Genomic DNA, 26,306 nt, shown 5'->3' on the forward strand with positions numbered 1-26,306 from the left:
GAGAGCTGAGAAGATGGAGAGAGAGAGAGAGAGGAGAGACGGAGAGCGAGAGTGAGAGAGGAGCACGACGGAGAGAGAGAGAAGATGAGAGAGAGAGGGAGAGTGAGAGAGAGAGAGGGAGAGGGAGAGAGAGAGAGTGAGGGAGAGCACGACGGAGAGAGAGAGAAAGAGAGAGAGAGAGAGAGAGAGAGAGAGTGAGGGAGAGCACGACGGAGGGAGAGAGAGAGAGAGAGAGAGAGAACGACGGAGAGAGAGAGAGAGAGAGGCAGAGCACAACAGAGAGTGAGTCACTGACCGACCTGCTGTTTCTGTTGTGTTTCTGGATTTCCGAGTTGATGTTCGATTCCCTGTTCTGAACACACAGGCGCTGTTAGCTGTATGATCATGTTCTCATGTTCTTCAGTTGATTCCTCTGGATGCAGCACTCAGTTTTTGGTTGTGTACAGGAGCGCCGTGTTGCACAGACTTGCATGCAGTAACGCTGTGCTGCGCAGACCTACTTAAAACTGTGTCCAGCGCTCTACGCTGAAAAAAATTCAACATGTTTAATTTCTTCTGTCCTACGCGCGTAGCCCTCAACATACTGCTGCGTAGGGAGCCAAAACCTGACGTAGAGCTGCTAAAAGTGGGCGGCGAGCTGCTCAACTCGTCGTAGCCGATATGCCACAATAATCAGCTCTACAAATACGCCGGTGTCAAAGGGGTTTTAGCCTAGGCTCATGTGTCATACAACCCCAATTCCATTGAAGTTGGGACATTGTGTGAAATGTAAATAAAAACAGAATACAATAATTTTCAGATCCTCTTCAACCTATATTCAATTGAATACACCACAAAGACAAGATATTTAATGTTCAAACTGATAAACTTTATTGTTTTTGTGCAAATATTTGCTCATTTTGAAATGGATGCCTTCAACATGTTTCAAAAATACTGGGACAGGGGCAACACAAGACTGGAAAAGTTGATGAATACTCAAAGAACACCTGTTTGGAACATTCCACAGGTGAACAGGTTAATTGGAAACAGGCGAGTGTCATGATTGGGTATAAAAGGAGCATCCCCAAAAGGCTGAGACCTTCACAAGCAAAGATGGGGTGAGGATCACCACTTTGTGAACAACTGCATGAAAAAAATAGTCCAACGGTTTAAGAACAATTTTTCTCAATGTTCAATTGCAAGGAATTTAGGGATTTCATCATCTACAGTCCATAATATAATCAGAAGATTCAGAGAATCTAGAGAACTGTCTACACGTAAGCGGCAAGGCTGAAAACCAATATTGAATGCCCGTGACCTTTGATCCCTCAGGTAGCACTGCATTAAAAACCGAAATCATTGTGTAAAGGATCTTACCGTGTGGGCTCAGGAACACTTCAGAAAACCATTGTCAGTTAACACAGTTTGTCACTACATCTACAAGTGCAAGTTAAAACTCTACCATGCAAACTGAAAGTCAAACATCAATATCCAGAAACGCCGCCGCCTTCTCTGGGCCCGAGCTCATTTGAAATGGACAGACGCAAAGTGGAAAAGTGTGCTGTGGTCTGATGAGTCCACGTTTCAAATTGTTTTTGGAAATCATGGACATTGTGTCCTCTGGACAAAAGAGGAAAAAGACCATCCAGATTGTTATTATCAGGTTGTCCTAAAAGTTCCCTAAAAAGCCTTCAGTTAATTCAAAATGCTGCAGCTAGAGTGCTGACGGGGACTAGAAGGAGAGAGCATATCTCACCCATATTGGCCTCTCTTCATTGGCTTCCTGTTAATTCTAGAATAGAATTTAAAATTCTTCTTCTTACTTATAAGGTTTTGAATAATCAGGTCCCATCTTATCTTAGGGACCTCGTAGTACCATATCACCCCAATAGAGCGCTTCGCTCTCAGACTGCAGGCTTACTTGTAGTTCCTAGGGTTTGTAAGAGTAGAATGGGAGGCAGAGCCTTCAGCTTTCAGGCTCCTCTCCTGTGGAACCTGCTCCCAATTCAGATCAGGGAGACAGACACCCTCTCTACTTTTAAGATTAGGCTTAAAACTTTCCTTTTTGCTAAAGCTTATAGTTAGGGCTGGATCAGGTGACCCTGAACCATCCCTTAGTTATGCTGCTATAGACGTAGACTGCTGGGGGGTTCCCATGATGCACTGTTTCTTTCTCTTTTTGCTCTGTATGCACCACTCTGCATTTAATCATTAGTGATCGATCTCTGCTCCCCTCCACAGCATGTCTTTTTCCTGGTTCTCTCCCTCAGCCCCAACCAGTCCCAGCAGAAGACTGCCCCTCCCTGAGCCTGGTTCTGCTGGAGGTTTCTTCCTGTTAAAAGGGAGTTTTTCCTTCCCACTGTAGCCAAGTGCTTGCTCACAGGGGGTCGTTTTGACCGTTGGGGTTTTACATCATTATTGTATGGCCTTGCCTTACAATATAAAGCGCCTTGGGGCAACTGTTTGTTGTGATTTGGCGCTATATAAAAAAAATTGATTGATTGATTGATTGATTGTTACCAGTGCAAAGTTCAAAAGCCAGCATCTGTGATGGTATGGGGGTGTGTTAGTGCCCATGGCACGGGCAACTTACACATCTGTGATGGCACCATCAATGCTGAAAGGTACATCCTGGTTTTGGAGCAACACATGCGGCCATCCAAGCAACGTGTTTTTCAGGGACGTCCCTGCTTATTTCAGCAACACAATGCCAAGCCACATTCTGCACGTGTTACAACAGCGTGGCTTCGTAGTAAAAGAGTGCGGGTACTAGACTGGCCTGCCTACAGTCCAGACCTGTCGCCAATTGAAAATGCGCGGCACGTTACGAAGCGCAAAATACAACAACGGAGACCCGGGGACTGTTGAACCACTGAATTTGTACATCAAACAAGAATGGTAAAGAATTCCGCCTACAAAGCTTCAACAATTAGTGTCCTCAGTTCCCAAATGCTTATTGAGTGTTGTTAGAAGGAAAGGTGATGTAACACAGTGGTAAACATACCACTGTCCCATCTTTTTGGAAACATGTTGCAGGCATCCATTTCAAAATGAGCAAATATTTGCACAAAAACAATAAAGTTTGTCAGTTTGAACATTAAGTATCTTGTCTTTATGGTGTATTCAATTGAATATAGGTTGAAGAGGATTTGAAAATCATTGTATTCTGTTTTTATTTACATTTTACACAACGTCCCAACTTCATTGGAATTGGGGTTGTAAACTCAAGTGAAACATAAAGTGAATTGAGAAGAATGCAGAAATTAGCAGTAGTCAACAGATTAATCGATTATCAAAATAATGGTTTGTTTTCAGCTCTAAACTGCAGTTTTTGGCAGACCTTGGCCTTTTGGCGTGAAAAGTGTTCCACCCATCACGACATGACACAGCACGTCATGATGCCATTTTTGCTTTTGAACTTGAAATTGCTACAGCACATTGTGCGTACCGTGACGCATCACGACATGAAGTAGATATCAACTCACTCAAAAAGGTTTGACCCCGTGCAGACTGGGGTTGGCAATCTGGCTTGAACTGAATAGGATTTTTTTCTGAATGTGAGCTTTGCAAATTGGATTTAAACTGGATTTGAGCGAGATTCATCAAGGTCTAAACACAAATGTGGCTAGAACCCCGTTAATTCAGGGATCATGACGTCAAACGCCAACAGCGTCCTCTCCGCTGTGCTGGTGTTCAGTGTGCCTGCAACAGCGAGGAACGTAAACATCATTTTTTCCTCTCTGCCGCCTTCTTGCCAAGAAAATCCACCGAGTGCATTCTCTTCCGTGTGTCACACACACCGACGCTCCCATGTCCGGATACACATGCACACACTCCCTCACTCTCACTTTCAGGCACACCTCTTTCGTCTTGAGCCGAAATGAGTTTGGTCACATGTGTAGGATGAGCTGGATTTGAAAAACAGGTCTGATCACTGCAGTCCAGCTTGAATCTGGCTCTAGCCGGATTCTCAACCCCAGTCTGAACCCTTAGATTGGGGTACAGGCCAGTACTTGAGACAGAGAAACCCTCCTTCCTTCCTCCTGCCCGTTCCTCTGCAAGTTTCCTTTCTTCAGTAACACACCATGAAATCAGATCTCAGAAAACAGTTTGGTCCACTGAATGTTGGCATGCCAGTGAAAAAGAACTATCTGGTCCTCATACTGCAAGTCCGAGACCCAAGAATTTTGGTCCTCAGAAGTGTAGAAATATTGGTGTATGAGCTGGACAGATTGATCAGTAACGAGGATTTTCCTTTAGTCCAAGCTGACAGGACGAAGTCTCGGAGGAGTGCTGGGTATCATTGTTTGGCTGTGGCTCTTCACACCGACTCTCTGTGGCATCTGATCCATCTGAATCCTTCTGTTTTGCTCATCCAAATCATGCCCAGTCTCCTCAACCCTCAGTACTTAGTTTACTTAGCACAGTCTATATAACAAACACAACCTTTTCAAAATGTTCCACAGATTAGACTCGGGGTTTCTACGTATCATCTAAAAATGAGTTTCTTTTGGGTTCACCACCGCTGATCCAGATGTATGGATCCGTGTGTCGATTTGGTACACGTGTAGAGGTATAATGAGGACGGGGTTCTGGTGGTCTGTAAGTTGGGAGCTGCTCACTGACATTGAAGTGTGGCACTCAGCACTCGCAGCCCCGTGTTCTTGATCCTGTCTGCAGCTGGATATTGGCACGGTGCAGGATCGCTTGCATTGTGTCTTTGAATGATGGCTGTGAGCTGCTGATTGACTTTTTTGTGTCTCTGTCCTTTCTGCTCGGTGGATCAAGGCCTCTGACGCTCCTGTGTGTCGATTTCTTCCTGGCGTCTTCATACCTGCAGAAGAGTCCTTCTGGGATGTATCAGCCTGTGACCCAGAGCTGACCCTTCCCAATCCCTCTGTCCGCCTTCACTGTCGTCTGCTTCTCCACTTCGTTGTTTCTTCTGGATCACCAGAGTCCGTCTGTTCGGCTGAGGTGGGTGGACGTCTCAGTTTGTCTGTGTGTGTCGAACAGTAAATCCATCACTGTCCTGCTGCTTTTGGTTTTTCATTCTTTACTTTCAATTCTTTGCTTAAGGTTCACTGGAGGCCTGAGCTTCAGGTACTAAATAGCCTGCTGAGTTCAGTGTGTGCGTGTGTGTGTGTGTGTGTGTGCGTGTGTGTGTGTGTGTGTGTGCGCACACGAGAGCATGTGCGCACCACACATGCACCCTCTTACCTCGTGCAAAGGTTACTGATCTGTTTGGTTTGTGCTTTACCATCACAATATATATATATATATATATATATATATATATATATATATATAATATGAGTGGAATAATATACAACCCCTGGCAAAAATTATGGAATCACCGGCCTCGGAGGATGTTTATTCAGTTGTTTAATTTTGTAGACAAAAAGCAGATCACAGACATGACACAAAACTAAAGTCATTTCAAATGGCAACTTTCTGGCTTTAAGAAACACTATAAGAAATCAGGAAAAAAAATTGTGTCATTCAGTAACGGTTACTTTTTTAGACAAAGCAGAGGGAAAAAAATATGGAATCACTCAATTCTGAGGAAAAAAATATGGAATCATGAAAAACAAACGAACGCTCCAACACATCACTAGTATTTTGTTGCACCACCTCTGGCTTTTATAACAGCTTGCAGTCTCTGAGGCATGGACTTAATGAGTGACAAACAGTACTCTTCATCAATCTGGCTCCAACTTTCTCTGATTGCTGTTGCCACATCAGCTTTGCAGGTTGGAGCCTTGTCATGGACCATTTTCTTCAACTTCCACCAAAGATTTTCAATTGGATTAAGATCTGGACTATTTGCAGGCCATGACATTGACCCTATGTGTCTTTTTGTAAGGAATGTTTTCACAGTTTTTGCTGTATGGCAAGATGCATTATCATCTTGAAAAATGATTTCATCATCCCCAAACATCCTTTCAATTGATGGGATAAGAAAAGTGTCCAAAATATCAACGTAAACTTGTGCATTTATTGATGATGTAATGACAGCCATCTCCCCAGTGCCTTTACCTGACATGCAGCCCCATATTATCAATGACTGTGGAAATTTACATGTTCTCTTCAGGCAGTCATGTTTATAAATCTCATTGGAACGGCACCAAACAAAAGTTCCAGCATCATCACCTTGCCCAATGCAGATTCGAGATTCATCACTGAATATGACTTTCATCCAGTCATCCACAGTCCACGATTGCTTTTCCTTAGCCCATTGTAACCTTGTTTTTTTCTGTTTAGGTGTTAATGATGGCTTTCGTTTAGCTTTTCTGTATGTAAATCCCATTTCCTTTAGGTGGTTTCTTACAGTTCGGTCACAGACGTTGACTCCAGTTTCCTCCCATTCGTTCCTCATTTATTTTGTTGTGCATTTTTGATTTTTGAGACATATTGCTTTAAGTTTTCTGTCTTGACGCTTTGATGTCTTCCTTGGTCTACCAGTATGTTTGCCTTTAACAACCTTCCCATGTTGTTTGTATTTGGTCCAGAGTTTAGACACAGCTGACTGTGAACAACCAACATCTTTTGCAACATTGCGTGATGATTTACCCTCTTTTAAGAGTTTGATAATCCTCTCCTTTGTTTCAATTGACATCTCTCGTGTTGGAGCCATGATTCATGTCAGTCCACTTGGTGCAACAGCTCTCCAAGGTGTGATCACTCCTTTTTAGATGCAGACTAATGAGCAGATCTGATTTGATGCAGGTGTTAGTTTTGGGGATGAAAATTTACAGGGTGATTCCATAATTTATTCCTCAGAATTGAGTGATTCCATATTTTTTTCCCTCTGCTTGGTCTAAAAAAGTAACCGTTACTGACTACCACAAATTTTTTTCCTGATTTCTTATAGTGTTTCTTAAAGCCAGAAAGTTGCCATTTGAAATGACTTTAGTTTTGTGTCATGTCTGTGATCTGCTTTTTTTCTACAAAATTAAACAACTGGATGAACATCCTCCGAGGCCGGTGATTCCATAATTATTGCCAGGGGTTATATTTATATGTCATATTACATCACATTTGATTGGATGAAATTTACAGACCTGACCATTGGTTGAATCCTCTGAAGGCAAATGAGTCCTTGATTCTCTGGACTCAGCTTTGTAAAGCCTTTATGATGAGGGTCCAGTAACACCAGGGGTTAAGACCAACCACCCTGCCACAGGTTCCAGACAAAATGTCACAGGTGTGCACGAAAGATTGTGACAATTGCTGCAGACAAATGGGGGTTGGTGCTGAAAATCTGTTGCAAAGTGTATCCTGAAGAACTCTTGCCAGTCTAAAATGCAGAGACTGGTTTTAAAGAAGTGGACCAGAGTGGTGCTGCACTGGACCACAGGGGTGCCCATGTCGGCGATTGTTGCAATGTTTTTTGAGGGAAAAAACCATTTCATGACAAACAGCATGTGGACGACAGTCCTGCCGCAGTCATGTCGTTTTTCTAAAAAAAAAAAAAAAGTTGTACCACATATGCTCAACCGTCCCACAACAATGTTGCCACCATCAATACTCATGTACCACAGTGCCTTTGTGACATCATAAAACAGTCTTGTATATGTGACTTCAACATTAGATTTTGCCAGAACACCAGCTGTCATGGAAACTGTCTGTGACTCCAGTCTTGGGTGTGTTTTCTAAAATACTCATGTTGCTCGTTATTCCAGCTCCAGTCTTACACACTGAATGTCACGTGCATGTTTGTTTTTATTTTGTAAGCCTGCCAGAGGTGAGTGGTCCCGACACAGCATTAGTCACTGTTGAACTCGAGTTGAGTGTTCATGTAGACTCCTGAAGTAACAGTGACTCCAGAGAACCTCGGGAACTGCTGTGAGTGAAACTGGATACCACTGTCTCCTGTGTTCTTGCTCTGGGGGTTGGTAAAGTTAGACCTTACTTGTGTGAAGCACCTTGAGGCAACGTTGTTGTGATTTGGTGCTATATAAATGAAATAAACTGAATTAAATTGAATTGGATTTAAAATATTGTTGCCATAGTTCAGTTTTGACTTTTCAAAATGATTGATGTCACTCTGATAAATTAGCATCCAAGCCAGGATAGGTGTGAGTGTTTCTGTCTTGTTCAGTGGCTCCCGGGTGGAAGGTGGAGTTATTTTTGGTGAAGCTGGGCAGCCTGATGTAATCACAAAGCTTCCCTAATGAGACATCGACTCAGAAATATATTAACAGTAGATGTCCAAGTCTAAATGAAGCCATCCTGTCGTCTGCTCCATGCTGCCCTCATCCCTCCATCCCTCCAATGGACGGAGAGCTATGACCTTCATTAGCTTTCATTAATAACAAGGGAGCTGTCCACATTCTGTGCCACAGTCTGCAATTACTGTCCCACTTGGAGTCCACGCAGGGACACGTCACCTATTGAGTCTCATCTGCTGTTTCAAAGTCAACTCCTCGCTTTGTGTCAGCGGAACTCAAATGCGTTCATATGCTTCAAACTGCTAACGGCACGCCGCGCTGCTACAGAGACAACTCTAACCACGCTTCCACTCGCTCCAAATCACGACAGCTGTCATTAAGATAAGATCATCTTTTATTGTCCCACAGTGGGGAAATTTAGAAGTCAGGGTTCCAAGCACAGTGGGTTCAGAGTTCAGTTCTCAAGGTTCTTTGATTGTTTTACACTGATGCTAATCTGGTGTAATGTTTTTGCTCTGAGACTTGAATTGCCCCTCAGAGATAAATAGTCTTCTTTTTGTTCCCTAAGCTGCAGAGAACCTGGAAACTCTCAAAATGCACCACAGATAAACCTTTTTACCCCCAATATGAAAGAGATAAAGCAATCAGCATGTCTGTCCGTCTGTCAGTCCGTTTTCGCTTGTTAGCATGATATCTCAAGAACCAGTTGACCAGTTTCATTCATACTTAGCATCAGGATGTACTTGGGTGGTCCTCCAACACTTTGTATGACTGATTTGTGGGGATGGGGCAGATATGAAATCTCCTGATTTTAAATCCAGGGCTTTTGTTAAAGATTCTGACTTTACATTCTGTGGCTTAGTTTGTGTTTTAATGTGCTGTGTGTCCAACCATCACAAACACACTTCGCTCTGATAAACCATCAGTTTAAATTAAACGTGACTCCCACATAATAAGCAAAAAATAACATTTGTTCCACACATACAAACCTTCATTGGAATGTGTTCTGCCATTTCTAAAAGTGTTTTTGAACTTCCCAGCCACCGTAGTTTTCCTTCCTACGCTCACATTAGCTACAAGTGATAAGTGAGCGCACACCTCTGTTGGCAGAGATCTGGTGAGTGCTCTTCTTTTTTTCAGTGTTTGGTGGAAGAACGCACTGGTGCCACGCACTGCTGTGTCCACCACCTGGGTCCGGACTGGCACAGACCCAGGCCCAGGAAGACCAGCGTAGCCTTTTATCTGCTGTGGCCAGGCACTGTGTGGATGTGTCCTTGGCTTTTGCCGATTTCATTTTGCTTCATCAATAAAATTGCCTCTTTTTTTTTTCTGATAAAGTTTTCTTCAGTCGTGGGTAATTAAATGGTACCTCCCAACAAGCTGATTGGCGGCTGTTGGAACATCTAATGGGCCTCCTTGGCTCTTCCTGCTTGGTTGTAAATGAGGTCAGACCCCTGGCGTCGCGCAATAACTGCATTTGCTGAGAGAAACCCGCCCACCTGCGCCGCTGTACTGAGTGAGTGTAACACAGGGTCGCACACTGACATCATTAGCGTGTGGCGGGTCAGTGGTGGGTGTCGGCAGCGTAGTTTTATTGAATTTGAATGTCAGGAGAAATGTTGCCTCCAATCAAAGCAAATGTTATTGATTCCCGCTGTTGAGCTGCAGGTAAACATATAATGTTTGATTGTTGAAGTCATGGTAAAATGTCAGTTGATTATGCTTCATGTTGCAGTGTGTTTTATGGAGCCCAAAATGTTTTATTTGCTGCCGTTACTGTCTTTAGTCCCCGTAAGGAGAAGGTCGGGGCACCGCTGGACGAGCAGGTGGACTTTAAACTGTCCGTCCTCTGAGAGGGATAAATTCTGAAATCAATGAGGACCGTCCTCATTGATTTCATAATTTATTAAACACCAGCATCAAGTACTAATAACGACTCGTAGTTTCTGTTTCCAGACTGCTGGAGTGGATTTGCTACAAGTGAAGGAATTTAACATCAACAGTCCAAAGAAATAGTGATCGTGAAGCAGAAATGAAAAAGGGGCGTGTCAGATGTCTTCAGGACGGAGAAGGGTGGCGGTGTGATTAAATTGTGTCCTGGAAGAGACTGATCAGGCGTGGGTTCAGCCTGGAGTGATGTATGGATGTGAGACGGTGGTTCTAATGAAAAGCAGGAGGAGAGTCTGTCTTGGAGGAAAAGGAAAGACAGGATCCAAATGAGCAGATCTGGGGTACGGAGAAGGGTGATGTGATGTGGACAGACCATGGGTACGGAGGGCAGGGGACCCGTGGGGTGCACATGGAACCAGGATGAAGGTTGTACAACAGAGGAGATAGTGAAGGTGGATGTGCAGACTGTGGGGAGGCCCAACATGGACCAAGATGGAGAACAACAATCCACAGTGGTGACCCGTAACCATAGCAACTAGACAAAAAGTGAGTGGCATAGTTTATTAATCTGTTTGTGGAAGAGTTTATGCTCTCATAGAGCAGAGTTTTTACAGTCACTGAGTAATTCATAAAAAAAATAGCAAACGCTACGTGTTGTATGCAGATTTTGTGGAGAGGAAGCAGTGATGAGGATTTGAGGCGGATCTGGATACGAGTTTGGTCTCACAGAGCTGATTTTTATACCTGATTGTCTACAGTTTTAGGTCAAAATAAATAAATAAAATCTGATATCCAGTCGGGCCTGAAGTTGGGTGTAAGCTGCGGTACAACATCGCGAGCCATTTATAAAGTTTTAAATGTTTCCAAAAATTTGTGTCATGATAATAAATCATGATCCACAAAATGCGAATCCTCTGATTTAGTCACTGCAGACTGGGGATAATCTAAACAGGACAGTCGCGTCGTGGCAACCCTTTGGTGGCGAGGAGGATTGTCTCTTGATGGGATGGTGGAGGTGTAGAAAGTCTGCATCCAGGGTAGATCTAGAGACGCCTGTGCGTTGGTTCATTTAACATGGGAATTCCGTTGCACACCAACAAACACACAGACCTTGACAGGTCCTTAGCCTGATCCAATTTCCCAGACGATCAGGGTCGGAGGACCTGCTTCAGCCTTCACAGCGCCTTGGAGGACTTCTTGTTTCATCAGAGCCCTATAACTTGTCTCATGTTCAGGGTTCCTGTTGGGCTTTTGTGGTTGCCATAGTGCATGAGTTAAAGTTCTCCGTCACCATGACAGATTTCCGTCATTTGGAAAATTTAACCACACATACGCGTGTGCACGTGGTGTCATGCGTGTTTTGGGGCTGAAATATGATAGTCTCACTGTCAAAGCAACATCCCATTCTGCTCTAATCAATGCAGCACCAAAGTCAACGTGGACTGCGGAGGAAGGGACTGTGTGAATTTTCACTCATCTCCCCTCTGTTTACTGCTTGCCATGAGCCACAGTCCTTCTCCTGTCTGTCTTTGTGAGAACATTGGCAGACACTCCCCAAGCAGAGCGAGGTGTGGCTTTGCTTTGAACCAATGATCCGACTCTGCTTCGATGGTTTGTCGCTTTATCTTAATTTTCCCCCGCTAAAACCCTAAAGAGCATATGTCTGTGAGTAATATTTACCTTTTTTATATTAAACTGACATGTTATGGTCTTTAAAACAGTTGATAGATGTCGGGTTCAGAATACTGTACCTTTGATAAGAGGAAGAGACAACCAGGCAATAAAACAAGTGAGAGATAGAATTCAATTTAAGCTCGCGAGGAGTGCAGTCAGGCTGTACACCAAAGCTACACTAAAGTCTGGCCTGCGCTCCCGCTCTTTTTATTTAGGACTTCCCTACATACATGGGCGGTACAGCTCCTGAGGGGAAGAGTGATAGCGCGTGAGCTGTTGCCGCAGAACTGCTGATTGCACAATACATTCAGGATGTTCAGAACCTTTTTAATCTTGGGCTCGGTTAATATGTGTTTAAGACATCTAACGATTAATCACACTTCTTCTGACAAAAGGACTGATGTATCACAATCACACTGTGGTTGGAACATTCAATTCTCTATTCTTTATCTTACTGCTCAGCTTCGGCTGCGTCCTGCATGAGTCATCTTCACATGTCCTAAAAAGAGCTTAGCATGCACACAGAGATACCACAACTTGCAGAAACACGTCATGTCACATATCTTAAGTAACCTTCACCCATCACATCAGTACAATACACTTTATAAGAGCAGAGAGAACTACATTCTACCAGAGCAGAGAACACAAAACATGCATGATAAAACAAAACAGTGTATCTACAGAATAACTCCAACATTTCCCCCCTGTTTATCATGCATTCCAACGGTATTACATCTTCACCTAAAAGTAAACAATTGTTACTAAGCAACCACTTCTTATTCAGATTTTCAGCTGCAGGGTCATTAAACAATGGTAAGAATACATTTACACTCGGGAGGTCTTATCGTTGGTGTTGAGGTCATCGTCAGGTTCACCATAATCACCTGGATCAGGGAACAGATCTGGAAGATAGTGGTCTTGGTCGTCTTCTTCATCAGTTTCATCATCGTCATCGCCTGGATGGTTACCCAGAAGGGGGTATGCCTGAGCTGAATCCTGTCTGGCTGGTGAGATAGCAGTGGTTGTCTTTCTATTGACTAGACCACGTAGACGAGGAATACAACAGCATCCACACAAGGTTAGAATTGCAGCAAAAACTGCTATAGATATAAGCGCAGAGGAGACCAAAGTGCGATACTTCCCAAACACGTCCAGCCACGAGTCCCAGAATTCGGCATTAATGCCGCTGTGATCCTTCATCTTCTTGTTCAGTGTCCGCAGGCCCTCAATGGCCTGGGTCAGGCTTCCATCGGCTGCTGTGTTGTTCGGTATGAATGTGCAACACTGTTCTCCAAACATTGCACAGACTCCTCCTTTCTCAGTGAGTAGCATGTCCAGGGCTATGCGGTTCTGGAAGGCCATCAGTGAGGTGGCTGCCAGTTGGGAATGTACCGCTTTAAAACCTTCCTCTGTCCAATTTCCCAATTTCTGCACGTTGTAGTGGATGTAGTTTATTCTGTCTACGTTCTTATTAATTGAGCACCACCAACAGATGGAGGATTCAAATCCAGCTGCTATCTGATCAGCCAGTTTGTACTCATCAGGCACTCCTCTGGGGACTCCTATTGCGTCAATATATGTTGGATCTCCCACTCCTTTCCAATCTCTTTTTACTCTATGCCAATTTTCAGGCACCACAGACTTTAGGTGCATCAGCAAGTCCTTGGCTAAAATGTGAATGGCTTTTACTAGGAGGAGTAGGGACACTAAAGCACAGTAGCCTGACACATTCCTAGGCAATCTGTCAAAAATTCTATTATCTCCACACCACCACCACACGTCACTTCGGCTGACTGGTACAAATGAACTGTTTATCTGTATTATTCGACTACACCACTTAGTCTCGTTCAGATTTCCCAGTGGTTTCCCTGTTCCGGGCAGTTTGATACAGGAGAAATTTCCCAAAGCTACCTTTTCTGAGAATATTGGTTTGTTTTTTACCGCAGCCGCAATGGGGTAAATGTGGTCCCATACTGAACAATTGTGGTTTCGGTGTATTGTTGTATTTTTCATTACCACCAATAGGCAGTCGTCCGATATCGCTGCTGGAATCACCTGTAAAATTGGTCGGGGCCCCATACATACTACGCACCCTGTTTTGTGGATTTTACTGCTTGCTCCGCCATCAGGAGCCAATTGTTATTTTGTCCGCTAATTCCCGTAGTTACCAAAAACCAATCATCTGCTGACAGAGGCCCTTTATGCAAGCGGGCCTGCTTGGCTCTTACAGACCCCGGTCCGGGGAGAAGGTCACCCAGTATTGTTTAATTCGTGGTGTCTCTTGAGGCATTTGTATTTGGTGTCTTTGGGCATAGCACAATCTTCCAGCAAGGATCATACCCCGCTTTGTATGCATACAGTGCAAACGTGTGACATATCCTTTCGATTGGTCTGCTTATCGGGAATTTTAACGAGTTTATTGTGAATGTCACTGTTTTGGTTCGGCCGCTGACTGTTAGGTTTGATATGATATTTTTCCAACTATACGCTTCGTCTGTCCACCCATAGGAATCTTGTGGCCAGGCGGACGGGTAGCCATTCGTCAGAAAGGTATTTCCCCACCAATGACTGGCACGGGGAAAACCCGTAGTCATGTAGAAATCATAAGCCAGCCATTGTCCAGGATCACCAATCCAGCTATCTTGTCTGAGGGCCAAAAAGGGTATCTGTACAACATAATAGATCCTGGGCGTGGTGTAACAGGCATAAAACCATTGGTAGGATGTTTCCTGGTCTTCACAAGGATTTAGTCCGCATAGTATCTGCCTCCCATGATTGTAGCAGGTTACTCCCTTTGAGGTAACCACATATCGTTTAACGCGGCGGATTGAATTTCCACTTGTAGTTTCGTCTGTTCTGGTTGTGATGTTCTCTACTTCCCCAAAGTCAATTCCCTTTTTCATTAATGGTGTCCACACGTGCATTCCCCATATAGTGACTGTTATGGCTCCTAACACTAATGCCCAGCAGCACAATGCTGTTTTCATCCATAATGGTGTATGGCGCGACATAGTCAGGATCTCCCTAAAGTCAGTGTCCTAAGTTTCTGGTCAGTGGCTTGTAATTTCTTCTGCTGATTTTCGTGTCTGCCCTGGATCTTAACACCAGAGCCACACACTATTATCAGACTTGCTCACTTTCCGTACTTACACTGGGTTTACAGAGATCACTTTCTTACAATGTGTTAAATGTATCCACGTTTGTCTTTCTCCTATTTTTAAGGCTGTGGGTGTAGTGAGCAGTACTTGGAATGGACCTTCCCACTTAGGTGAGTGCCAGTGTTTGTTCAGGATGAGACAACAATGTTTTAGCAAACGACAGAACAGATGCACCAAAAGAGGTGGGGCTAGCATCTCGTAGTTTCGGAAAATAATAATAGTAGCAGTTTAGGGCGTAATTTGAGCCTGAAGTAAAGACCTGCAGCTGATGTTGTCGTTTTACTCGCAACAGTCCATTGTCCGACACTAGAGACAGTCCCAATGCAGTTAGACCATCTCGTCTGAGAAGATTAACCGGACATTGGGGCATCATCAATACAGAGATGCAACATGACTTCCCTTCTGGGTCCCGAATCCACACGGGTTGGGACACAGGGACAGCACATGTCTTCCCATTGGCTGCTCTTACCCAAAATGTTTCATCACTGGGCTGTAACCCTACCGGCCATGAGCAACATGTTGTTTTACATGCGCCCGAATCGCATAGGAAAACAACATGCTTCCCATTCATCATTAAAGTCACTTCCGGTTTAGGTACATCACTCATCAGCAGATCTTGAAGGTTTAGATCTGCCTCAGGGACTAAAGGTCCCGTTGATGTTGCTTGTCGGGCGGTTAGTCATTGCGGATTCTGTGTTCTTTGTGGGCAGTCCTTGGTGAAATGTCCTAATTTGCTGCAAACCCAACACTCATTTGACCTTCCAGCCCAGGGCTTTGGGGGAGCTGACTGGCCTTGGCCCTGCCAATTTCCTTGCCTGTCCTGCTTCCATTGCCTCTGTGGGTTTGATTGAAAACGTCCTCGGGGTGGGCCTCTAAAACGGCCCCGCCCACGAGGTGGTCCGAATTTTCTGCCTTGGAAAAAGACTTGGCCTTCCTGCCATTCAGACTCATCAGAATAGAAGGTAGTCACCTGTTTCCTTTTTGGGGCTGCCTTTTTTGTTTTCAGATTTCTCTCTGCGTGTATGGCGTGGTCTACATACTCTTGTAACCCAGCTGTTGGGAGCGTTATCATGTGTTTGTCTACCCATGCTCGGATATCTGATCTGGAGTTGGCATGGAGTGCATTTTTCAATTGTTGTTCATACACGCTATCATTTTTCAGTGGTAGAAGACCACTGTGCACTTTAAAAACTTTTTCCATTCGATGTCGATAGTCTTCGAATGGTTCATCATCTTTCTGTTTTGTGTGATTTATTTCTGTGTAATTTGACTTCTGCTGGTATTTCTGCTTAATTCTCAGCAGTAGTGCGGCCAATCGATCTTCCAATTCCTGACTATCATGGGCTAATGGAGTGTGGTCTGCCTCTGCAGGATCCCAATCTCCTTTTACATCAGCCCAATCCTTTGTCACAGTTGCCATTATGACTTGTTGAACTTCATCCCCTCTAAGATTGTAGGATTTAACCAAAGCGGTTATGTCAATAATGTACTGGGCTACATCTTCTCGTGGGGGAGTTACACCTTCCACAGCTGCCTTAACGTCTGCTTGTGTCCAAGTTCGGTACACAAGAATAGTTCTTGGTCCTGACGTATGTGGATTTGCCACATGAATCATTGGATAGACTCCTGATCCACCTGGTTCCTGATCAGCCGGTGGGGGCTGATGGTCCAGGTTGATTTTCTTCATCTTTTAGTGTTTTGGATCGTGTTCTCATGACGTGTTGTGTAGGGTCTACATATGATGGGGGTTGTCCCTGCGGTAAATCTGGATAGAGTTTATTCTCCTTTATTTCAGCTTCTGGCTGACTGTGTTTTGTAGTATCCAATTTTACTACCATTTCTACTTTTGGAGCCACAGGCCCTGTCTCATTATCTTCTTGTCTGTGAAACATCACGTTCCCCTGCTCCTTCTTATCATTTACTGTTTCTTTCTGTCTTTCCTTTGCTTCTCTAAGGCCCTTCTTTCGTTTCTCAACTTCTCTTTCCCATGCTACAATTTCACCTTGACCTTCTTTTTCTCACTTGTTCCACACTTTTTCTCAATACTGTTCTTTAGTTTAGTTAATGACTCTTTCTGCAGGCGTCCATCAAATCCATGATCTTTTATCCACTTATCTAAGTGTTTTGTTGAATTTGGATCAATTTTATTCATGTATATCCAATCTTTTGTTTTTAGATCGTCCCGGGACTTAGGTCTCTCATTTTTACTGTTAGATTTTCCCATTTTGTGTTTTCAGAATGTTTTAGACCAGTGATGGTTTTGCCCCTACAGGGTCCTAATCCACTGGTGTTGTTACAATCACAGGGTAGTAATCAACTATTCTGAGAAGTGCGTTCCCTTTCGCCACGCCGGAGGGCACGGGAAGGCCTTGCCTTTGCTTCTTCTCAAAACTTACTACTTACTTTCCTGTGAGATTTTCATAGAGGGGAGTCGAAGTGACTCCACACTCTCACTCAGTCACTTTTATTACACTCACACACAGTTATTTTATTTACACAAATACATAGAAACACTTTTAATAACCGTACGCGTATTCTTAGGTCAGGGGAGCTCGCCCTCCCGTGGAATTTAACTAATGTCCTGCATTAGGGGACTCCACCATCCCTGCGAGGTTTAACTGCCTTTTCACTGTGCACTTATTTCCCTGTTTAACCGTGACTTTCTGTCACTATTTCACTATTTCAACATTTCTATTTTACGCAGCCTACTGCCACCATTCACAACAACAATTTTATCAGAATCAAATTCTATACTCACACTCCGTCGGTCTCTTTCCCTCTCGGTGATCCCGTCAACCTTTCAGATCCCAGCCAACGGATTGAGCCAGTCCCGTCAAAGGGTCTGAGTTACCTTGGCCAAGGATTTCTCTGGTGTCGATCACGCTCGCTGGATCCGTCAGGTCTGTTGGGATCCCGGACGAGCCCCCAGTCTTTGTCGGGTTCAGAATACTGTACCTTTGATAAGAGGAAGAGACAACCAGGCAATAAAACAAGTGAGAGATAGAATTCAATTTAAGCTCGCGAGTAGTGCAGTCAGGCTGTACACCAAAGCTACACTAAAGTCTGGCCTGCGCTCCGGCTCTTTTTATTTAGGACTTCCCTACATACATGGGCGGTACAGCTCCTGAGGGGAAGAGTGATAGCGCGTGAGCTGTTGCCGCAGAACTGCTGATTGCACAGTACATTCAGGATGTTCAGAACCTTTTTAATCTTGGGCTCGGTTAAGATGTGTTTAAGACATCTAACGATTAATCACACTTCTTCTGACAAAAGGACTGATGTATCACAATCACACTGTGGTTGGAACATTCAATTCTCTATTCTTTATCTTACTGCTCAGCTTCGGCTGCGTCTTGCATGAGTCATCTTCACGTCCTAAAAAGAGCTTAGCGTGCACACAGAGATACCGCAACTTGCAGAAACACGTCATGTCACATATCTTAAGTAACCTTCACCCATCACATCAGTACAATACACTTTATCAGAGCAGAGAGAACTACATTCTACCAGAGCAGAGAACACAAAACATGCATGATAAAACAAAACAGTGTATCTACAGAATAACTCCAACAATAGATGTATTTTATAACTTAAAAATGGGACCAATGCTAACGCATTAGCATGTCTATGGTGTTTTCAATGTTAAAGTTAGCATTAAGCTGTTCGCATCTCAGCACAGTTTGTGTGCATGTTTTCTGTATAATAAATGATTAATGGCTTAGTGTTTGTTGTCGTAAAAGAGTCAATTATATTACGAATTGTAATTTATTTATTTATTTTTATTTACATATTAATAATAATAATCAGAAGAATCAGAATCGCCTTTATTGTCATTGTAATTTGCATTACGAGATTTGAGTGCAACTCCAAAAAGGTGCTTTCCGTGGTGCAAGTAATTTTTAGCCAAATAAAAGATAGTGAAATTTAACGGTAAATGATTCAGAGTATATGCACAACTAATATAAACATAAGGTAAAATAAAATGAAATGTGTACTAAGTAATGTAAAACAAGAATTAGATACAGCTGTTTAAGTTTAATGACAATTTGTTTCGGTCAAACCACATCTAAACTGTGTTTTTACACAAGAAAAAATAAATAAAATGCAGTAAACTGCACATTTGTGTCTTTTTTCATGAAAATGAAAACTTATTAAAGATCACATATTACACTTTAGTCAGACCTTTAAAATACTTTTGTGGACTCTTGCTGTAATATGTTGTCAGTGGTTGAGATAGTTTCTGTAGGCATCTAAAAATGCTCATAATCGGCTGAAACCTGATGGAAATCTCTTTGTGGTGTGTTGTGATGTATGTATGTGCAAAATAAAACAAAACATTATTCGAGGTATGTTTTTGACGAGAATATAACATCATGACTTTATTACAAGCTCAAACGTTGATGTTGTGTGATAAAGGCTTTTTAATAATAACTCACTTCAAGAAATAATGGCAAAACTCACATGTAAGTAAAAAAACAAACAAAAAAAACCAACAAAAAAACTGATTATTCGATTACTAAAATAATCGTTAGTTGCAGCCCAAGTTTGTTTTACTAGTGAGAGCATTTTACAAATTAAATTAGAATACACCAGTTTTGAGTTTCTCAGTGTGCATGCGTTTTCAAAACTGGTGACAGTGTTACTTTGTGCACAGCAGAACAACGTTGTCAGTTGCTTTAGGCCCTAATTTTGTATTTTATTGACTGTACAGCGACACAGCACTCATTTGGTGCATTTACCTGATTAGAACAGATCAAAACACTACACAAGACAAAGAATTTTTACTTGACAGATTGAAGTGAGTTTTCTTTGTTTCAGAGGGCTTCATACCCATTAAAATTTACCAGAATATACAAAATTTAACTTGCTCTTGTAAAAAATTTGTGGGGGAGCACCCCCAGACCCCCCGTAATCAATACTGTGTTTTTACTTCACAGTTTGAAGTGAGTTTTCTTTGTTTCAGAGGGCTTCATACCCATTAAAATTCACCAGAATATACAAAATTTAACTTGCTGTTTTAAAAAAAATTGTGGGGGAGCACCCCCTAACCCCCCATAATCAATACTGTGTTTTTACTTCACAGATTGAAGTGAGTTTTCTTTGATTCAGAGGGCTTCATACCCATTAAAATTCACCAGAATATACAAAATTTAACTTGCTCTTTTAAAAAAAAAATGTGGGGGAGCACCCCCTGACCCCCCATAATCAGTACTGTGTTTTTACTTCACAGTTTGAAGTGAGTTTTCTTTGTTTCAGAGGGCTTCATACCCATTAAAATTCACCAGAATATACAAAATTTAACTTGCTCCTTTAAAAAAAAAAATTGTGGGGGAGCACCCCCAGACCCCCCATAATCAATACTGTGTTTTTACTTCACAGTTTGAAGTGAGTTTTCTTTGTTTCAGAGGGCTTCATACCCATTAAAATTCACCAGAATATACAAAATTTAACTTGCTCTTTTAAAAAAATTGTGGGGGAGCACCCCCTAACCACCCATAATCGATACTGTGTTTTTACTTCACAGATTGAAGTGAGTTTTCTTTGTTTCAGAGGGCTTCATACCCATTAAAATTCACCAGTATACACAAAATTTGACTTGGTCTTTAAAAAATGTTCTGGGGGAGCACCCCCAGACCCCCCATAATCGATACTGTGTTTTTACTTCACAGATTGAAGTGAGTTTTCTTTGTTTCAGAGGGCTTCATACCCATTAAAATTCACCAGTATACACAAAATTTGACTTGGTCGTTAAAAAATGTTCTGGGGGAGCACCCCGAGACCCCCCATAATCGATACTGTGTTTTTACTTCACAGTTTGAAGTGACTTTTCTTTGTTTCAGAGGGCTTCATACCCATTAAAATTCACCAGAATATACAAAATTTAACTTGCTCTTTTAAAAAAATTGTGGGGGAGCACCCCCTGACCCCCATAATCAATACTGTGTTTTTACTTCACAGTTTGAAGTGAGTTTTCTTTGTTTCAGAGGGCTTCATACCCATTAAAATTCACCAGAATATACAAAATTTAACTTGCTCTTTTAAAAAAAATTGTTGGGGAGCACCCCCTAACCCCCCATAATCAATACTGTGTTTTTACTTCACAGTTTGAAGTGAGTTTTCTTTGTTTCAGAGGGCTTCATACCGATTAAGATTCACCAGAATATACAAAATTTAACTTGCTCTTTTAAAAAAAATTGTGGGGGAGCACCCCCTGACCCCCCATAATCAATACTTTGTTTTTACTTCACAGATTGAAGTGAGTTTTCTTTGATTCAGAGGGCTTCATACCCATTAAAATTCACCAGAATATACAAAATTTAACTTGCTCTTTTAAAAGAAAATGTGGGGGAGCACCCCCTGACCCCCCATAATCAGTACTGTGTTTTTACTTCACAGTTTGAAGTGAGTTTTCTTTGATTCAGAGGGCTTCATACCCATTAAAATTCACCAGAATATACAAAATTTAACTTGCTCTTTTAAAAAAAAATGTGGGGGAGCACCCCCTGACCCCCCATAATCAGTACTGTGTTTTTACTTCACAGTTTGAAGTGAGTTTTCTTTGTTTCAGAGGGCTTCATACCCATTAAAAGTCACCAGAATATACAAAATTTAACTTGCTCCTTTAAAACAAATTGTGGGGGAGCACCCCCAGACCCCCCATAATCAATACTGTGTTTTTACTTCACAGTTTGAAGTGAGTTTTCTTTGTTTCAGAGGGCTTCATACCCATTAAAATTCACCAGAATATACAAAATTTAACTTGCTCTTTTAAAGAAATTGTGGGGGAGCACCCCCTAACCCCCCATAATCAATACTGTGTTTTTACTTCACAGTTTGAAGTGAGTTTTCTTTGTTTCAGAGGGCTTCATACCCATTAAAATTCACCAGAATATACAAAATTTAACTTGCTCCTTTAAAAAAAAGAAATTGTGGGGGAGCACCCCCAGACCCCCCATAATCAATACTGTGTTTTTACTTCACAGTTTGAAGTGAGTTTTCTTTGTTTCAGAGGGCTTCATACCCATTAAAATTCACCAGAATATACAAAATTTAACTTGCTCTTTTAAAAAAATTGTGGGGGAGCACCCCCTAACCCCCCATAATCAATACTGTGTTTTTACTTCACAGTTTGAAGTGAGTTTTCTTTGTTTCAGAGGGCTTCATACCCATTAGAATTCACCAGAATATACAAAATTTAACTTGCTCTTTTAAAAAAAATTGTGGGGGAGCACCCCCTGACCCCCCATAATCAGTACTGTGTTTTTACTTCACAGTTTGAAGTGAGTTTTCTTTGATTCAGAGGGCTTCATACCCATTAAAATTCACCAGAATATACAAAATTTAACTTGCTCTTTTAAAAAAAAATGTGGGGGAGCACCCCCTGACCCCCCATAATCAGTACTGTGTTTTTACTTCACAGTTTGAAGTGAGTTTTCTTTGTTTCAGAGGGCTTCATACCCATTAAAATTCACCAGAATATACAAAATTTAACTTGCTCTTTTAAAAAAAATTGTGGGGGAGCACCCCCAGACCCCCCATAATCAATACTGTGTTTTTACTTCACAGTTTGAAGTGAGTTTTCTTTGTTTCAGAGGGCTTCATACCCATTAAAATTCACCAGAATATACAAAATTTAACTTGCTCTTTTAAAGAAATTGTGGGGGAGCACCCCCTAACCCCCCATAATCAATACTGTGTTTTTACTTCACAGTTTGATGTGAGTTTTTCTTTGTTTCAGAGGGCTTCATACCCATTAAAATTCACCAGAATATACAAAATTTAACTTGCTCTTTTAAAAACAATTGTGGGGGAGCACCCCCTGATCCCCCATAATCAGTACTGTGTTTTTACTTCACAGTTTGAAGTGAGTTTTCTTTGTTTCAGAGGGCTTCATACCCATTAAAATTCACCAGAATATACAAAATTTAACTTGCTCTTTTAAAAAAATTGTGGGGGAGCACCCCCTAACCACCCATAATCGATACTGTGTTTTTACTTCACAGATTGAAGTGAGTTTTCTTTGTTTCAGAGGGCTTCATACCCATTAAAATTCACCAGTATACACAAAATTTGACTTGGTCTTTAAAAAATGTTCTGGGGGAGCACCCCCAGACCCCCCATAATCAATACTGTGTTTTTACTTCACAGATTGAAGTGAGTTTTCTTTGATTCAGAGGGCTTCATACCCATTAAAATTCACCAGAATATACAAAATTTAACTTGCTCTTTTAAAAAAAAATGTGGGGGAGCACCCCCTGACCCCCCATAATCAGTACTGTGTTTTTACTTCACAGTTTGAAGTGAGTTTTCTTTGTTTCAGAGGGCTTCATACCCATTAAAATTCACCAGAATATACAAAATTTAACTTGCTCTTTTAAAAAAAATTGTGGGGGAGCACCCCCAGACCCCCCATAATCAATACTGTGTTTTTACTTCACAGTTTGAAGTGAGTTTTCTTTGTTTCAGAGGGCTTCATACCCATTAAAATTCACCAGAATATACAAAATTTAACTTGCTCTTTTAAAGAAATTGTGGGGGAGCACCCCCTAACCCCCCATAATCAATACTGTGTTTTTACTTCACAGTTTGATGTGAGTTTTCTTTGTTTCAGAGGGCTTCATACCCATTAAAATTCACCAGAATATACAAAATTTAACTTGCTCTTTTAAAAACAATTGTGGGGGAGCACCCCCTGATCCCCCATAATCAGTACTGTGTTTTTACTTCACAGTTTGAAGTGAGTTTTCTTTGTTTCAGAGGGCTTCATACCCATTAAAATTCACCAGAATATACAAAATTTAACTTGCTCTTTTAAAAAAATTGTGGGGGAGCACCCCCTAACCACCCATCATCGATACTGTGTTTTTACTTCACAGATTGAAGTGAGTTTTCTTTGTTTCAGAGGGCTTCATACCCATTAAAATTCACCAGTATACACAAAATTTGACTTGGTCTTCAAAAAATGTTCTGGGGGAGCACCCCCAGACCCCCCATAATCAATACTGTGTTTTTACTTCACAGATTGAAGTGAGTTTTCTTTGTTTCAGAGGGCTTCATACCCATTAAAATTCACCAGTATACACAAAATTTGACTTGGTCGTTAAAAAATGTTCTGGGGGAGCACCCCCAGACCCCCCATAATCGATACTGTGTTTTTACTTCACAGATTGAAGTGAGTTTTCTTTGTTTCAGAGGGCTTCATACCCATTAAAATTCACCAGTATACACAAAATTTGACTTGGTCTTTAAAAAATGTTCTGGGGGAGCACCCCCAGACCCCCCATAATCGATACTGTGTTTTTACTTCACAGTTTGAAGTGAGTTTTCTTTGTTTCAGAGGGCTTCATACCCATTAAAATTCACCAGAATATACAAAATTTAACTTGCTCTTTTAAAAAAATTGTGGGGGAGCACCCCCTAACCCCCATAATCAATACTGTGTTTTTACTTCACAGTTTGAAGTGAGTTTTCTTTGTTTCAGAGGGCTTCATACCCATTAGAATTCACCAGAATATACAAAATTTAACTTGCTCTTTTAAAAAAAATTGTGGGGGAGCACCCCCTAACCCCCCATAATCAATACTGTGTTTTTACTTCACAGATTGAAGTGAGTTTTCTTTGTTTCAGAGGGCTTCATACCCATTAAAATTCACCATTATACACAAAATTTGACTTGGTCTTTAAAAAATGTTCTGGGGGAGCACCCCCAGACCCCCCATAATCGATACTGTGTTTTTACTTCACAGTTTGAAGTGAGTTTTCTTTGTTTCAGAGGGCTTCATACCCATTAAAATTCACCAGAATATACAAAATTTAACTTGCTCTTTTAAAAAAATTGTGGGGGAGCACCCCCTAACCCTCTATAATCAATACTGTGTTTTTACTTCACAGATTGAAGTGAGTTTTCTTTGTTTCAGAGGGCTTCATACCCATTAAAATTCACCATTATACACAAAATTTGACTTGGTCTTTAAAAAATGTTCTGGGGGAGCACCCCCAGACCCCCCATAATCGATAGTGTTTTTACTTCACAGTTTGAAGTGAGTTTTCTTTGTTTCAGAGGGCTTCATACCCATTAAAATTCACCAGAATATACAAAATTTAACTTGCTCTTTTAAAAAAAATTGTGGGGGAGCACCCCCTGACCCCCCATAATCAGTACTGTGTTTTTACTTCACAGTTTGAAGTGAGTTTTCTTTGTTTCAGAGGGCTTCATACCCATTAAAATTCACCAGAATATACAAAATTTAACTTGCTCTTTTAAAAAAATTGTGGGGGAGCACCCCCTAACCCCCCATAATCAATACTGTGTTTTTACTTCACAGTTTGAAGTGAGTTTTCTTTGTTTCAGAGGGCTTCATACCCATTAGAATTCACCAGAATATACAAAATTTAACCTGCTCTTTTAAAAAAAATTGTGGGGGAGCACCCCCTGACCCCCCATAATCAGTACTGTGTTTTTACTTCACAGTTTGAAGTGAGTTTTCTTTGATTCAGAGGGCTTCATACCCATTAAAATTCACCAGAATATACAAAATTTAACTTGCTCTTTAAAAAAAATTGTGGGGGAGCACCCCCTGACCCCCCATAATCAGTACTGTGTTTTTACTTCACAGTTTGAAGTGAGTTTTCTTTGTTTCAGAGGGCTTCATACCCATTAAAATTCACCAGAATATACAAAATTTAACTTGCTCCTTTAAAAAAAATTATGGGGGAGCACCCCCAGACCCCCCATAATCAATACTGTGTTTTTACTTCACAGTTTGAAGTGAGTTTTCTTTGTTTCAGAGGGCTTCATACCCATTAAAATTCACCAGAATATACAAAATTTAACTTGCTCTTTTAAAGAAATTGTGGGGGAGCACCCCCTAACCCCCCATAATACTGTGTTTTTACTTCACAGTTTGAAGTGAGTTTTCTTTGTTTCAGAGGGCTTCATACCCATTAAAATTCACCAGAATATACAAAATTTAACTTGCTCTTTTAAAAAAAATTGTGGGGGAGCACCCCCTGATCCCCCATAATCAGTACTGTGTTTTTACTTCACAGTTTGAAGTGAGTTTTCTTTGTTTCAGAGGGCTTCATACCCATTAAAATTCACCAGTATACACAAAATTTGACTTGGTCGTTAAAAAATGTTCTGGGGGAGCACCCCCAGACCCCCATAATCGATACTGTGTTTTTACTTCACAGTTTGAAGTGAGTTTTCTTTGTTTCAGAGGGCTTCATACCCATTAAAATTCACCAGAATATACAAAATTTAACTTGCTCTTTTAAAAAAAATTGTGGGGGAGCACCCCCTAACCCCCATAATCAATACTGTGTTTTTACTTCACAGATTGAAGTGAGTTTTCTTTGTTTCAGAGGGCTTCATACCCATTAAAATTCACCATTATACACAAAATTTGACTTGGTCTTTAAAAAATGTTCTGGG

The 26,306-nt window shown here is 41.6% G+C and overlaps 1 pseudogene; it reads left to right on the forward strand.

Moving 5' to 3' along the window:
- LOC117518874 overlaps positions 1 to 26,306 on the forward strand; it is a 121,939-nt pseudogene that overhangs the window by 18,841 nt on the left and 76,792 nt on the right.

The sequence above is a fragment of the Thalassophryne amazonica genome, chromosome 1, assembly GCF_902500255.1.
Source record: "Thalassophryne amazonica chromosome 1, fThaAma1.1, whole genome shotgun sequence".
NCBI lineage: Eukaryota > Metazoa > Chordata > Actinopteri > Batrachoidiformes > Batrachoididae > Thalassophryne > Thalassophryne amazonica.